This window comes from Panthera uncia, chromosome D1 (assembly GCF_023721935.1).
Source record: "Panthera uncia isolate 11264 chromosome D1, Puncia_PCG_1.0, whole genome shotgun sequence".
NCBI classification, from domain to species: Eukaryota; Metazoa; Chordata; class Mammalia; order Carnivora; family Felidae; genus Panthera; species Panthera uncia.
This window is the reverse complement of record NC_064808.1, coordinates 93,761,259-93,777,931: the sequence shown is the minus strand read 5'-3', so window position 1 is coordinate 93,777,931 and position 16,673 is coordinate 93,761,259.

Sequence of the window (16,673 nt, the reverse complement as noted above, 5' to 3'; positions counted from 1 at the left end):
AGAAGTGGCAGAAGGAGCCATGCGGATGTGAGGGGAAGAGCATGTCAGAGGGGGAACCAAGTCCAAAACCGCAGAGGCCCCCGCCAGGCAGGAGCAGGCCTGGCCCCTTCAGGGCACGGCGCGGGGACCACATGGCTGGTTGGCCAGGAGCAGTGGCAGAGCTGCAGGAGGTAAGGTCAGAGATGTGGATGTGAGGCTCCGGGGGAGAGATGTGGGCGGCTGGCACAGGGAGCAAGAACGGGTGGCGTTCTGCACAGATTTTCAAGGTAAACCCAGCAGAATTTCCTGATGGCTTAAACAGGAGATGTGAAAGAAAGAGGGGAGGCAAGAGGGACTCCGGGGCTTTTGGCTTGGCTCCGGAAGGATGGAGTTGGCGTTTGCTGAGACGGGGAAGGGACCTGGGCCGGTTTCAGAAGGAGTTGCTGCCTGAGTTCGGTCTTGGGCTCAGTCTGAGAGGCCGGTCGGAGGACTGGCGGCTGGCATTTGAAATGTGAGTCTGGAGTTCAAGCCCTGGACTGTGCTGGAGATACAGATTTGAAACTTATCAGCCTACAGATAATGCTCAAAGCCATGACCCTAGGTTTTTGTGACTAGAGAAGAGGACCAAGGACAAAGCTCTCGGTGCTTTGACAATACAAGATTAAAGAATGGATGTGCCTGGGTGGCTCAGTCGGCTAAGCCTCTGACTTGATTTTGGCTCAGGTCACGGTCTCATGGTTCGTGAGATCAAGCCCTGCATTGGACTCTGCCCTGGCAGAGCAGAGCCTGCTTGGAATTCTCTCTCTCTCTCTTTCTCTCTCTGCTCCTTCCCCCCTTAAAATAAATAAATATTTTTTTAAAAGATGAAAGAGAGAAAGAGAAGGAAGGAAGGAAGGAAGGAAGGAAGGAAGGAAGGAAGGAAAAGAGATTAAAGAGATGGGAAGGTGCAGCCAGGATCTAACAGCAAGAACCAGATGAGTGTGGTCTTCTGGAAGCCAAGGGAAGAGTGGTCTGCTTTAACAAATGCTCCCAAGAGATCCAGTAACATGCGGACTGAGAGGTGGGGCTCACTCCTGTGGGTATTTTTGTTTCACTTTGCTTTTTAATGCTCCCCATTGTCTTCGCTCCATGGGTCACAGTCTGGGAAAGAGTAGCTGAGCCAGGGGTAGGGATGTTTCTGAAGGGCTGAGCCCTGCAGAAAGCAGCTTGGGGGGGAGGCAGGGTAGAGGTCAGGGGAGGAAGACCTATTATATCAAAAGGGAAAGAAGAATACATTAGCACACTTGTGAGTTCGTGATCTCATTTTACTCCCACGGCAAGTCCTGTTAGGGCAGTATTTGTAGTGTTATTCCCCTTTTCAGATGAAGAAAATAAGGTGGAAAGAGGAAACGCAGCTGCCTTTAGGTCTTAGACTCTTTTTTTTAAGGTTATTTATTTATCTTGAGAAAGGCAGAGCGCACATGCGAGTGGGGGAAGGAGCAGAGAGAGAGAGAGAGAGACAGAGAATCCTAAGCAGGCCCCACACTGTCAGTGCAGAGCCAGATGCAGGGCTCAAACCCACAAACTGTGAGATCGCGACCTGAGCCGAAGTCAAGACGCTTAACCGACTGAGCCACCCGGGTGGCCGTGGTCTTGGACTTTTAAATCCGTGTTGGCTGATATAACTTTCGGCAATGATGGAAATATTCTATGGATGCTTTGCCTAATATTGGATCTATGGGCTATGTGTGGCCATCAAGCACTCGAAATGTGTCTAGTACAACTGAGCTGTCTTATCAATTGTGTTTAAGTTAATTTAGATTTAAATTTAAAGAACCACCTGTGGCTAAAGGCCACGTGAACAGACAGTGCGGTGCTAAGTGGGGAAACCTGGTTCTCTGACCCAAGGCCTCGGGTCTTCTCAGTCTGCCCTCTGCTTCCCAAGAAGGTAGTAGAATGTTCCAAAGAGGTAGCCTGGCCTGAGCTGATGGGTGTGTTTTGAAGAGAGCAGAGGGGGAGAAGGAGATAATATATACAACTTAAGGGCTCACCTAGACTTGTTGTGTTTATTGGTCAGTTGATAGGTTCTCCAGCGTGCTCTGAAGCCTTTAGAGCCTACTGCTCAGCTCAGCCCCAGCTCTGTGGGCTGGGTGAACCGGAGAGGAGCACATACCTACTGTTTGTGATCATTTGTAAATCCTGCTGTCCGTCCATTTCCTCTCCTTGTTGCAGCTTTCCTTGTCTCTTGTATCTCCCCAAGCAATTCCTTTGAAATACTGTTATTTAAGCCTCTTGGGGGGGGGGGGCACTGAGGATGTACCTGGTGTTCCTGTCACTGTCTCATTAACGTCTGTGTCCTGCTTTCTGAATCACTAATAGATTCCTGCAGGCAGGTGAATTATGCCAGGTCCTGCTTCCGGGTCAGGGTGGATACAGATACAGGATGCTTTGGTGTAAGGAGTACTGGTCTCCATCATCCTTGTGTCATTAGAGCCTAGGCAGGTGCTTTGACAATTGGGAGAGCTCTGTGTATCTCTATTTCATAATCGAATGGTTAACCTTAGACTCATACAGTCTCGGTTCAGGTTTCTGGTGTCCATCCGCGAGCTTTGTGGCCAAGTGCAAAATACTGAGCTCTTTGAAACTCGGCCTCCTCACCTATCAAATGTGATAACAGACTTTCTTGTGTTCCCGTGAGGATTGAATGAGGTAATAACTAGAGAAGTTTTTGCATAGTGCCTTGCACCTATGAGGTGCTCGTTAAGTGATAGTGTTTTATGGTGATGCGCGTTTGGTTCATTTTTCACTAGACTGGGATCTTCTGCAATGTAGGGACTGTATTTTACTTACCATTGTCCTCTGTAGCAATGCTGTAACCGTATTAGGATCTTTAAAAGAGCCGTATGATTCATTGCTTGCTAGGCACCTCTGGCCCCCACTCCGGAGATACAGCTGAATGAGACATGGACCAACAAACAGGGAGCATTTAGGTGAGCCCAGGCTTAGGGAATTCATAGCTTCTATCTCAGCTTGGGAGCCTGCTTGTAATTTGCAGACAGTCTTACTGCTTCTCCTCCCCAAGGGGCCGTTGAATTTGTTTAGATTGCAGGGCTGTCCTGGATAGTTCACCTACTAGAATGTGAGCTCCAGGAGGATATTTTAGTCTGTTTTATACAGTGTTGTATCTAGAGCAACACCTGCTGTATATGGTAATTGCTCAATAAATGTTTGTTGAATGAAGGAATGCCCCACAGGTAGGTATGAGATGCAATATTTTATACAAGGGTCTGTAAACTTTTTTTTTTTTTTCCTAAAGGGCCAAATAATAGATGTTTTAGACTTGTGGGTTATGTTGTCTCCGTTGTGATTTACTCAGTTCTTCCATGATAACATACAAGCAGCCATAGACAAATGAGCAGGGTTATGTTCCAATAAAACTTAATTTACTAAAACAGGTAGCATGTGGTATTCCAGTTGTCCCAGCACCATTTGTTGAAGAGACTATTCTTTCCCCATTGGATAGTTTTGACACTCTTGTTGAAAATAAGTTGGCCATAGATGTTTGGATTCATTCTGGATTCCCAATTCTATTTCATTGGTTTACCTGTCTATCTTTATGCTAGTACCAGAATGTTTTGATTACTGTAGCTTTGTAGGTATTTTTGAAATCAGTGTGAGTCCTCCAACTTTTTTTTTTTTTTCCAGTATTGCTTCCAATAGTCAGGGTCCCTTGCAATTCTGTATGAACTTAAGGATCAGCTTTTCCATTTCTGTAAAAATGCCATTGGAATTTTGATAGGGATTGCATTGAATCTGTAGAATGCTTTGAGGAATATTTCTACCTTAACAGTATTAAGTCTTCTAATCCATGAACATGGGATGTCTTTCCATTTAATTAGATCGTCTTAATTTCTTTCAGGAATGTTTTTTAGCTTTCAGTGTACAAATCTTTCACCTCCTTAGTTTAATTTATTGTTAGCTATTTAATGCTTCTTAACATTAACATGAATAGAAATGTTTTCTTAATTTCTTTTTTAGATTATTCATTGCTGATATCTAGAAACACAAGTAATTTTTTAAAGTTTACTTATTTCTGAGAAAGAGAGAGAGAGAGAGAGAACGAGCAGGGGAAGGGCAGAGAGAGAGGGGGACAGAGGAACCAAAGTGGGCCCTGTACTGACAGCAGAGAGCCCAATGTGAGGCTTGAATTCACAAACCATGAGATAATGACCTGAGCCGAAGGCAGACACTTAACCGACTGAGCCACCCAGGCATGCCTAGAAACACAACTAATTTTTTTTATGTTGTTCTTGTACCCTGCCACTTTGCTGAATTTGTTTATTAGCTTTAGTAGTGTTTTGGTGGATTCTTCAGGATTTTCTATACATAGGAAAAGGTCATCTGCTAAGAATGTGTTTGGGCCCTTACTTCATTCCACATACAGAATTGAACTCAAAGTGGATCAAAACCCTAAGTATAAGGACTGAAACTACAAAACTATTAAAAGAAAACATAGGGGTAAATTTTCAGGACCTTAGATGTGGCAGTGGATTCTTAGATTTTACACCAAAAGCATAAGCAAAAAATTAATTAATTGGATTTCATCAAAATCAAAAGCTTCTGTGGAATCAAAGGACGTTATCAAGAAAGTAAAAAGACAACTTACAGAATGGGGAAAAATATTTGCAAATCATATATTTGATAAGTATTTAGTATCTGGCATACAAAGAACTCAACGACAAAAAGACAACCTAATTTAAAAATGGGCAGTGGATTTGAATAGCCATTTCTTCCAAGAAGATATACAAATGTCTATCATCTGTGCACGAAAAGATATTAAACTTGACTGGTCATTAAGGAAATGCAAATCAAAACCTCAGTGACCTACTACCTCACACCCACTAGGATGGTTCTACCTTAAAAATAGAGAAGCATTAAAAAACACACAGAAAATAACAAGCATTGGCAAGGATGTGGAGAAACGGGAACCTTTGTGTACTGCTGGTGGGAATATAAAATGGCGCAGCCACTGTGGAAACCAGTTCGGCAGTTCCTCAAAAAGTTAGACGTTGAATCGAGATATGGTCCACCAATTCCACTCCCCAGTAGGTACCCAAGAGAAATGAAAACGTGTGTCCACACATATGTTTGTATGGAATATCTTGTATATGATATTCTTGTATCATATGTATATGAATGTCTTGTATATGACTTGTATATGAATATCTATAGCATCAGTAAAAGGTGGAAACCACCTAAATGTCCATCAGCAGATGAACCGATAAGCAAATAGTGGTCTGTCCGTACAATGGAATATTATTCATCCATAAAAAAAGGAATGAAGTCCTGATACATGCTGCAACGTGGATGCATCTTGAAAACACTATGTAAAGAGGTCAGTCACAAAGGGACAAATATCTTATGAATCCCTTCATGTGAAATATCTGAAATAGGCAAGTCTCTAGAGACAGAAAGCAGGTTAGTAGTTGCCAGGGGATGGGGGGACGTGGGATGAGGGTGATTACCGAAAGGGAATCATCTTTTGCGTGATGAAAATGTTTTGAAACTAGAGAGACATGGTTGTACGACATTGTAAATGCATATGCACCAAATGCCCCTGAGTTTGGTGCACGTGTATGAAGTCCCTTTGAAGCACGTGTCTGAAATCAGATGAACTGTATGAATTTCACCTCCAGTAAAAACACGCAGGTGGCAGGATTTGGCCCGTGGGCCATCATTAGCCAACCCTTGTTCTAGAGCACTCTTTCCAAACTGCAGGCCAGGACCCATTAGTAGGTCGGGACATCAATTTAGTGGGTCGCAACCCGTAATTGTAGCAAACTAAAAAAGAACGGACTAGAACACACCAGGGGCATCCTAGACAGCGAAGAGTTATTGTCTCATGAAATAGTCTTTCAGTTTTATACACAGAGGTATGTGGGTCTTGGTTAATGATGTGATAGATATTTTTTTTCCCCGTGGGTCATGGTTAATAAAACTTCAAAGCCACTTTTTACACAGTTCCGCGACCTCTTTTTTTTGGGGGGGGGGTCAAGTTCAATGCCAAAGTCCGAAGCCAATCTGCATTTTCCACTCGGCTTCTCCAGAGGCCTGGTGTCTCAGACTACTCTTTGACATCCTCCTGTAGCTGCTGTGAGGCCTCCAGGACCCCCTTACTCCCAGCACTGGGTCCCAGAACTGCTTCCTGCTGTCCAGCCTGGTCTGAGCATTGCACAGTTCCATGGTCATGGACGGTGACCAGGCCCATTTGGTATCCACTCAGGGGAAGCACAGAAACCTCCTCCTGCCTGTTTATGGAAGTTTGATGATCCACCCTGAAATCCACACCTCTCCCAGGAAGGGATGGAAGGCCCAAGGTCCGACCCTGACCTACCCCCAAACCTACCCCTCTAGCCGCTCTGTGTAGATTTCTTGTCAACATTCAGACCAGGTTTCTTCTGGTCTCCTGTCTGATTCAGCCCCCGTGTTTTGTTCATTTCCTGCTTCCCCACCTCTTTCATTGTGACTGTGTCCATTGCTGGGGCTCTGAGGGAGTGGGTGTGAATGTGCACGTGGGGATGTGTTCATGGGTCTGTACGTGAACCTCTGCTCAAGTCTGCCCTGAGTCCCTCCTCTTCTGCGGAACACGGGAGCACGGAGGCCATTGGATAAGCCACACGGGCGAAGGGACGGCAGCTGGACTCCTGGCTGATAGGCTGTGTGTGGTGGTTTCTGAAGTTTTAGGAGCACAGGGAACCCCTCACAGGTTGATTTCTGGCCCAGGAAATACTCAACCCGCTGGGATCTTAGTCACACCAGACAAACGGGAGCAGGTGGTCTGTTCCATGCCATATCAGAGCACTATGGAAGGTTGAGAGAGGAGGGCTTAAGAGCAAGGCCCTGGGAAGCTGTTGGCTGAATTGATGGCGGCCAGTCCCAGCCCCTCTGTGGGCTGCCTGCCCGGGGGGGGGGGGGGGTCTCCTGATTTCTCTTCGGGGGCCTTGTCCCTTACAAGCACTGTTCTTGTTGTCATCACCATGTTACCATACCGGATTCTGACACCACATGGCCACGGCCTGACACTATCTCAGGCACCGTGAAAGGAATAAATAGCCAGGGATCCTCTCTGACTCTTGCAAAGATCCTGAGGCTCCTCAGAGTTCTCGTTATAACCAAGCAGGGCTTTTTTGTATTTATCAACATCGAACCCCCCACGCCCAGGCTTGGGTGACCCTGCCAGCGCTGGGCTCCTCGGGAGGATGCTGCATCGTGCTGCTCATTTACAGAGACCTGGAGACAAGGAGGGGGCTGTGTGTGAGAAAGTATGGAGACAAGAGCTAGCTCTAGAGAGCTACAGGGCGGGGGCTGTGTACCTGAGCTAGAACCACATGCCCTGGGAGCTGGAGCTGGCAGCTCTTAATGTATCACTTCACGGGCTGAGACCCCCTGACTTGGCCACCAGCCTGCCAGGCACAGCCCCTCTGCTCAGGGCAAACCGTCGAGGGGAAGCCTGAGGAGGGACCTGTCCAGGAGGGCAGAATCAACTCTGAACTGTCCCCCTGCAGATTCATTTGTCTCTTTCCAAGAATCCATATGGCGCCATAACCTCAGAAAGCCCTCTCGGTGACAGACTGGCAAAGGTAAGGGAGAGGGACTGATAGGCGGGACAGCCAGAGTGACTTAATACAACTATAGTCATTTATTTCGCTCACGAACCTTCCATGAGGCAAGGCTCAGTGGGGGTGGGTTCAGAAGGCTCGTCTCTGCTCCATGATGCATCGACGGGGGTGGCTGAGAGTAGGGTGTATGTGTGTGAGTGTGTGTGTGGACCTAGACCATCCGCTTCAACATGGCTCACTTAGGTGACTGGCAGGTTGTGCTGGTTGGAGACCCATCCAGAACTGAAGACCAGGGACCTCTCTTCTCCTCCGCACGGACCTCTCCATGTGGGGTCCTCCTCAGGCTGCCTCAGCTTCCTCACAGCACGGCTGCTAGGTCCCAAGACTGAGCAACCCCGGAGAACTGTGCAGAAGCTGTATTGCCTTTTATGGTTGACCTCACAGAATCACATAGCATCACTTCCATCATAGCCCAATCCCCCCCGGCCCCAGACTCCGGAAGAGGGCCACAGACCCCACCTCTCAATGGGAAGTGTGCCAGGGTCTTGTCATGAGACAAGCATACGGAATGGGAGGTGTGACCATTTCTGGAAAATACAGTCTCCCCGTGAGCCATGGAGAAGGAATAGTCATTTGGATGTCATCACGTGCTCGGAACCCTAGGGGACTCGGTGATGTAGTAATGGGTATAAAGGCGAGGTGCTGAGGAAGCGAATCTTGGCCACAACCCTCATTTCTGCTCTGGGTTGGGCGGGGGGCACAGGCATGAAGCTTTCGATCTGCTTCTTTGATACACGCGAGAGACCCTTTGTGAGAAAAACGCGAAGTGGGATTTGTGTGTGGTGAGTCTCCCCACCCCCTCCCACCTCTATCTCAGCTCACCAGAAATCCCTGATGAATAATCCTGATCAGGGAGAAACCAGAAATATCTTCCTACTTAACAGCCAGGCAGAGGCGGGGATGAGTGTGGGGCTCGGAGGTATAGCCCGACAGCTGGCAGATTGGCCAGCTTCTGGTTTTTTGTTTTTTTTTTTTTTTTTTTCCTCCCCCTTTTGAATCTCTGGGCCCTGGAACGGAGCCACATCCAGGGAGATGCCCTGAGCCCGATGCTCCTTGTGGGAATGTGAACAGGCTCCAGAAGACAGAGGCAGCTGCTCGTTCCAGAAATGAAGCTGCCCCTCCAAAGGTTAATTGCCCTCAGCTGTGTTGGGCCAGAAAACAGTCGCTGAGCCCCCACTGTCCTTCTGATGTTCTCCTCTCTGGCTGCTGCACAGGCTGAGGCTCTGCTGTGCGGCAGTCCAGTGCTCCGTGGCCGACAGCCGAGGACTGCTGTCCGCAGATGCCCCTTTCCCGTCTCCCACCCCCCACCCTCTCCCTCACTGAGGGAGGTTTGCCTGGGTGTTCCTAGGACTCCAGCAAAGCCAGCTGGCTCCTTGCTAATGGCCCAGAGCCTGAGCAAAGTCTGGGTGGTAACCTTTACCTGCTTGGCCTAGGGATATTTATAAAACCCAAGAGCCTGGGGGCAGACTCTATGGATGGGAGATATATTAATAGCCCTCAGGAGGACTGCCAGCTTGGAAACTCAGAGTCCTTTCCGGTCCGTGTTTTTCAAAGGGCGGGTGGGGACCGAAGATCACCTATTTAGAATCTTCCCTGGAGAACTTCTTTCAAACGCAGACTTGCAGAATCTTCACATCTGGCATTTGCATTTTAACGAGCACCCCAGTGATTCATGAGAATCCTGAAGTTTGAGAGCCAACTGTAGCCCCTCCCCCGAATCTAGAATGCCAGTGTGCCCACTCTGTGACTTTGGTTGTGTTGGGTGCCGGAGACGTGAGGGTAATTAAGACATGGTACCGGCCAGGGAAGGGATACTCCAGAAATAGTTCCAGAGATTCCTGGACTAAGTGTTATCATCTGAAAAGGAGGCTTCATTTCCTTGACCCCTTTCATCACCTTCTACCAGGGTTTTGGAATTATTTCCTAAGGGATTCTCTCCAAATGCTAACTAGCTTATAGAAAACAAAAGGTCAGTTTGATAGGAGTCCTGGGGAATTAATGCCATCTGGTTTTGCAATGTGGGATTTTAATAGTAACCATACTTACCTTTTATATGACACCTTTGGCTATCCCTGCAAATAGACAAATCTAGAAACTGTTTCATACACAGAATGCTTTGGACAGCTGTTCACGCGTTTCCCAAAGCTCCTTCCTTTCTGAGGCTCTTTGAGGTTTTCCGGTTACACCAAAGAGAGTTTTCAGTTTTCCGAAACAAGATAAAATAAAACAAACAAACAGAAAAAAAACAAAAACAAAAAACAAAAAACAAAAAAAACCCAGAGTCATGTAGAAGAAAGAACCCTGGACAGAGAGTAAGATGACCAGGAAGTCCTCCCTTAGCCACTTATGACCCATGGGACATAGAGTGTGCCTTTCTGTCTGCATTTTCCCATCTGCCACACTGATTACCCCCTCTCCCCACCCGCCCTGCCTCCCTCATAGGGATCAGACGGTGCAGTAGTCACGCGCATGCAGCACGTTCTGATAAGTAAAAGGAACTCTGAGTTTTGTTTCAGAGATGCCTCTGGTCGCGGCTGAATCGTGGCCAGCGAGAGGCAAGACAAAAACAAAATGAAATGACTGACCCCAAATCTTAAATCCTGATGCCATAAAGTACCAGTGTCCTGTGTGCCGATGAATCCTTACCGCAGCGTTGAGCAGTAAGGAGGCCAGATGTTCTCTGTACAGCGAGGAGATTGGACTAGATATTTTCTGGGGCATCTTCCAGCCCTAAAATTAAATAACGCCGTTACTTGTCAGATGAGAAAACTGAGTTGAACTGAGCCGGGGCATGGGGAGGTGAGGAGGTCTGACTGAGACACCCGGCTTGTGAATGACAAAAGTCAGGATGCAGCTGGGGCCTCTGGCCCTCCACCCACGTTCTTCTGGTAGACCGTGCTGTCTCACGCTGACCCCTCACCCGCCAAGCAAACATTGGTTCTGAGTCTGGCCCCAGTTTGGGGTAAACTGGTCCCCGCTTCCGGCTGTGTAAGGCACCAGCTTTGTGGGCCCCTTTCTCCTGATCACTGCCACCCACCCCTCACCGTAGAGCATTTCTTAATCGGTTGGAATGAATGGGGGTTTCTGTGAGCAGGGGGCGCCAGGTACCCCTGGTATTTCTCCCAGGAAGAAAGCGCACCTCCAGACTCTGACTCCCCAGTGGGTCTGACCTGCACAGATGGAGACCTGCACACACACACCCCCGCTCCCCTCCTCTCTCTCAGCCGCTTTGCCAGCTTTGGAAAGCATGCCGCTTTACTACTTTAAATGTTAATGATTTGTATTATTTTAAAATCTGTTTGTGTGCCCAGAGGCCTCTTTGCCAGAGGCCCAGTGAGTCAGGAAGCAGGTAAATAAATAAACCTTCAGCAGACTCCAAGACTATCATTCTCTGGAGGGCAGCGCAGAACCTCCCAGCTGTACCCAGGATGCCTGTAGGAGGTGGGGAGGGTGCCCTGGCTGCCGTAGGGCTCAGGGTGGGCCCCTCTAAGTTGTAAGAGGCGGTGAGCACCTCTGCGCCAGAGCCTGTTATGTCCAGGAAGCGTGCCTTCCTCGAGAGACATTAAATATTAATAGCAACAGCAGCAAGTAGAGGCAGAAGGTAAACAAAAGTGAGGTATAAAATGTTAATTTTAAGAACAGCCATGTTCACTCCTCAGAAGGAGCATTTCAGGCATAGGGCAAAGGCATTTATCTTCTTGGGGCTTCACATTTTCAGTGGGCTGGCCAGGTTGGGGTGGGCATCCTGCATTTTATCTGTCGGCCCTTGTTAGAGACCTCCTGGGGACCCTCACCTGTCTCTGCCACAAGCCTAGGTCAAGGCGTGCAGGGGGAAGGAGCATATTAACCCTGGTGTGGTTCATGCCTCTGGGCCTGGGGGTGTTGTGGATCCATTTCAAATACTGCCAAGTCACACCCTGGAGTGGGGCGTGTTTTCATTGAAGGGGCATCTCCCAGGATAGCCCAAGTTCAGGAAGATAGAATCCCAGGGCAGAGATTCCCGTGACAGAAGGGAGACCATCTTTTCTAGTGTCTGGCAAAACCATATCAAACAGATCAGTCTTTCCTGTTTCCCAGGAAAGAACTTCCCCAGATGTCGCTGGCAATGGTACTATCCGGTGATAAGGTGTAGCTAGCTAATGCATCTGGAAGCTGCAGGAGTCCTGTTGGCTTGGAGGGGAAAGGCACTTCCTCACCAGAACTTGAGGTCAGGGCAGAAAAGCCTCAAAGGTGACATACGACCCAGAGGAGACAGGAGGGGTGTTCTGAAGGGATGAGAAGCCTAGAAGTCCTGGGTCCACCCAAACATACTGTACTCTGAGTCCCTTCACTTAGAATCCGGTTCATTCATATACTCATGCACTCAGAAATACTTATTTTGCACCTGCAGTGGGCCTTGCATGGTGCCAGGTGCCCCAGAGACGGTAGCGGACAGACCTGCCAAGGTCCTGCCTTCCTTCAGCCTTCGTGCGGCAGAGACGTTAGATTAGTAGGTGGTAACTGTAAGACGTTTAAGTGCTCTGGTACTGAAAATACTTTGTGCTAAGGGAGCTGGGGTGCAGGGGCACCTGACCTGCTCTTGTGGATGCTTTCCGGAAGCCTCCTCAGAAGAGCTGTTGGAGACGCTGCGTCCTGATGTCCAGCCATGTGGTATGCTGGTTTGGGCGCTGAGTGGAGAGGAGGCAGAAGTGGCAGAAACTGTGTCCCGAGAGGCAGGACTTGAGAGAGAAAAAGGAAGGGTGCCTGGGTGGCTCAGTAGGTTTAAGCGTTCGACTCATCGTTTTGGCTCAGGTCATGATCTCGCGGTTTTGTGAGTTCAAGCCCCGCGTCAGGTTCTGTACCGGCAGCGTGGAGGCTGCCTGGGGTTCTCTGTCTCCCTCTCTCTCTCTGCCCCTTCTGCACTTGGCCTGCTGGTCTCCGGGAGCATCTCAGCCAAAGCAGTCTGTAACCGTTGTTCTGCTCAGTCAGGAACTCTCCAGCACAGTTCTGTGCTTTGCAGAGGCATTATCAGCTGAGGCCACAGATTCTCACATATTTGCCGTCTCCTAAATGCCTCCTCTGCTTAAATCCTGCCAGGGACAGGTTGCTTGCTGCCTCTTGAGCGTCGGTTTTTCCTGATGTCGAGTCCAAATCTGAGCCTGTTGCTTCCCTCTGCAAGCCCTGGTTTGGCCCTCACGGGCCTAGGGAAGCGGGCTCTTAATTCTTGATGGTCCTTTACACCCTGGAAGTCGGTCTCCATGCCCCTTCCAGATCTCTTCCCAGGATGACTATTTCTTGCCCCTTCAGCCACTTGTCACGTGGTTTGATTCCTCTCCGTGTCACTAGCTGGACTCTGTCCTCATCTAGTTTGTCATTGTCCTTCTGAGAGTGGTGACCACCCGGTCACCGTGTTGAGCATTAATCCGGCTAGAGTCGAGATCAGAGAGGCCGTCCCCTCCCTGACCCACACGCTGTGCTATTAACACAACCCAAATTGTGCTTTTTAAAAAAAGAGTAGCAATTCGTCACCGTCGGCCCTTATCACGCTTGTGGTTTTAGTAACGAATGAGGAAAGCCCACCTGTTTCTGTAAAAGAAATTTTTTTAACACTTATTTGTTTTTGAAAGAGAGAGAGACAGAGCGCAAGCAGGGGAGGGGCAGAGAGAGAAAGGGAAACACAGAATCTGAAGCAGGCTCCAGTTTTCCAGGTGTCAGTGCAGAGCTTGAGATGGGGCTCGAACCCACAAACCATGAGATCATGACCTGAGCCGAAGTGGGACATTTAACCGACCGAGGCACCCAGGCGCCCCCGCATCTTTTTCTTTTAGTAAACCTACCCAAAGTGTCCCCCTGTTTATAAGCCTGCTATTGAATTCTAGAACCCAAATGTAAGACTTTGCATTTTCCGCCTGAGATTTTATTTTGTCGGGTGCCCTCAGTATTCTTTTCCTCTGGTCCTTCTGAATCTGGGTCCTGTCACCTGACAGGCTGAGTGCACGCCCTCCCAGTTTTGTGCCCTCTGCAGATTTGATCGGCAGGCTCGGGGGGTGGTGCTCCTGTGCCGTGAGCCCCCAGACCCTGGCCGGTAAACTCCGTATGGGCTCAGGAAGAAGGCTGCGTGGGCCCCCCGCCCCTCGTGGCTGACACTGGGCTCCTCAGTCACTGTCATGTGGTAACTGGCAAATGTAAAAGCAGCAGCGTGTTTTGTGCTTCGAGCCCCTTCCCAGGCTAGGTTTAATTGCAGTGGGATTTATGGCCGGGGCTTGTAGGAGGTAATGGATGTGGCTATGTCTCTTTCATCCTCGCTGGCTACAAAGGATTTCTCAGGGAGGAGGGGAGACAATGGGACCAGCTCTGCAAGGTGGCCACAAGTGACTGGATGAGCTGCGGCCGCTAAGGTCGTCCTAGGAGATGTACAACATGAATATTCATGGTTCCGTTTGCCTAGGTGGGACATCGCTAGCCTTATCTCTTCACAGCAGCCTTGGAGGAGAGAGAGAGGAGGGCTCGAGTCTCCATTTTACCGAACGGGAAAGTGAGTCGAGAAGGGATTTGCTGCCGATTCCCGGTCGCACTGAGAGGAACAGAAGGGAGGCTGGGATCTGGGTCTCAGACCCTGATCGTCGTACCCCAGAGCGCACGGCATGCCCAGCATTACTCACAGCATTGCACTTCTGCTCCTCTTCCACCTTTTCCGTGTGAGATAACGGGTGTGACGGGCATGCTTTAAACTGACGCCTGGCGGTGCTGTCCACAGTGTCCGTCGTTAGGACCGAGAACTCGCTGTGTCCAAGACACGGTGCCGCACCCCACACGGGATGCCGTGTGCGTGATGCGCTATCCTGGCTTTTCGGTAGGAGTGATGTTTAATGATGTCAGGAATTCACCCGGCCTGGAGGTTCTTCTTGAGTTTATATCCACAATTTGGGGCTTTGGGAGAAAGGAAAGTGCTGGTGCGTGTGTCTGTTGCAAACAGGAGTAAAGACAAGGGACTCTCAGAAGGAAAAGACTGATATCTTCCTTTCTCCTTCCTTCCCTCTCTTTCCACCTCCTTCCCTCCCTCCATTCATTTATTCTCCCAGTTATATTGTCTATCAGCAACTATTTATTGAGCACCTATTGTGTATCAGGCACTGAACCACATGCTGTGGACCCAGTGGTGAGCAGGCAGAAGCAGTCTGTGGCCTCTTAGGACTTAGAATCTAGAGGACGATACAGAGGACTAAGCGCTGATTGAAAAGTGTCAAATACGTCCCTCACAGGGGAAAGGATGGGGTACCGAAGGGTCACTTAGCAAGGGCCTGTGACCTGATCAAGCCACTAGAGAAGCCTTCCTAGAAGAAATCGTGACATAAACTGAGAACTGAAGTTTAAATAAAAAGTGGGCGTTGGCACGGGTGTACAGAGCATGGAAAGGCAGGGCCGTCAAAGGGAAAAGCATGCTCACAGGCTTGAGTGAGAGAGTACCTGATATTCTCATGAAATGTAGGGGTGGGGGAAGGGCAAAGAGATGGGCCTGGAAGGGTAGATAGGGGCCAGATCATAAAGGGCCTTAGCAATCCTGTTGAGCAGGGTTGGACTTTAGCCTAGTGCAGGGGAAAGCTACTAAAGAGTGAGAAGCAGGGAAGAGCGTGATCAGATTTCTTTTTCGAGACACTGCTGCAGCTGCAGTGAGGAGAGCGAACCGGAGGTGTTCAGTTTGAGTCCTGCCGATTCTGAAGTGCCTCTGGGCTTCCCAGTGGGGCTGTGCCTCCTGTGGGTAACTTCATATGCACGTGGATCTGGAGCTCAGAAGACTGATGCAGCTGGCGATAGGGATTGACCACGTCTGTGCTCGCACAGGGTCACGAGCGCTGGTCCAGACCAGGTGCTGGGAGTCTGCTTTTCAAACTGTAATTGAGGCCCTGGGGGTGGATGCTCCCACCAGAATGGAGCAGAGGGCCGGGGACAGAATCCTGAAGAGACAGGATTCCCTGCCTCCCGTAGCAGGGCAAGCAGATAATCCAGGAAAAAGAAGCCCTTTTTGGAGTCATAGCCAATGAAAGCTGTGAGTCCTCTCTCAAAACAAACAAAGAGACCAAAAGCTCACGAGCCTCCCAGAGGCTGGCCGGTGAAGTCCATCTGATCAGAAGAACCCGCAGCCCTGGGCACCTCCCAACAGGGGGCACGGATGTCTGCTCCTTCACCCTCCTCTCCCTTTCCCCGATTGTCTGCCCCGCCCCTTCACATTTCCTCTTCTAGACATTCGTTTTCCCCACCGATGACTTTCCAGTCAGGTATGGAGAATGACATTTGCAAAGGGCTCTAGGATTCTTGAATCCCGGCGGCCCCAAGCCACTGGAAAGGAAGCATCACGCTCCTACAGCGTTCTCTCTCGCGCCAGGCTCCACAGTGACTCGCTGGCTGGCTGCCGTGGGGGCAGTGGACTCGGGCACAGAGAGTCTCACTTTGCAGATAGAACGGGAGAAACTGAAGCAGAAAATACGACACGGCCTCCTCTGGGTTCCAATTTTAATTAAATTCAAATGAATTTAGCCTCCTCTTCCTGAGCCTTTTCTTTGTGGGGAGCGCAGTGGATTCCAGGCGTGGGAAATAAACCAAGCAGAGGCACCCAGTCAGTAACAATCTGAGCAGAGAAGGGGCTTTGGGGTCGCTTAAGAACTGGGTGCATGGGAAGTCGCCATGAGGAGAGTGGGGCCAGAGGGTAGGCGGGAGCCTGATGGAGGTGATCTTAGATACAAGGAGGGCAAGGGGTCCAGACCGTTCTGTAGGGCAGTAGGGAGCTGGCCACAGTTTCTGAAATGGGAGTGACCATGTCAGAGCTGAGGCGGAGGAACCAGAGCCTGATTTGCGGAAGCTCAAACCTGGGTTGGTGCAATTACAGAACTCATTAATTTACCCAACGTGACTCGAGTGCCTGCTATTTGCAGGCTCAGATCGCAAACCGAAGGACGCAAAGAAAGGATGCAGTCGTTGCCTTCAAAGAGTTGGCAGGCTGGCTGGGAAAACAGAAACGCAGTGTGACCAGTAGACAGGGAGGAAGGAAGCTCAGGCCCC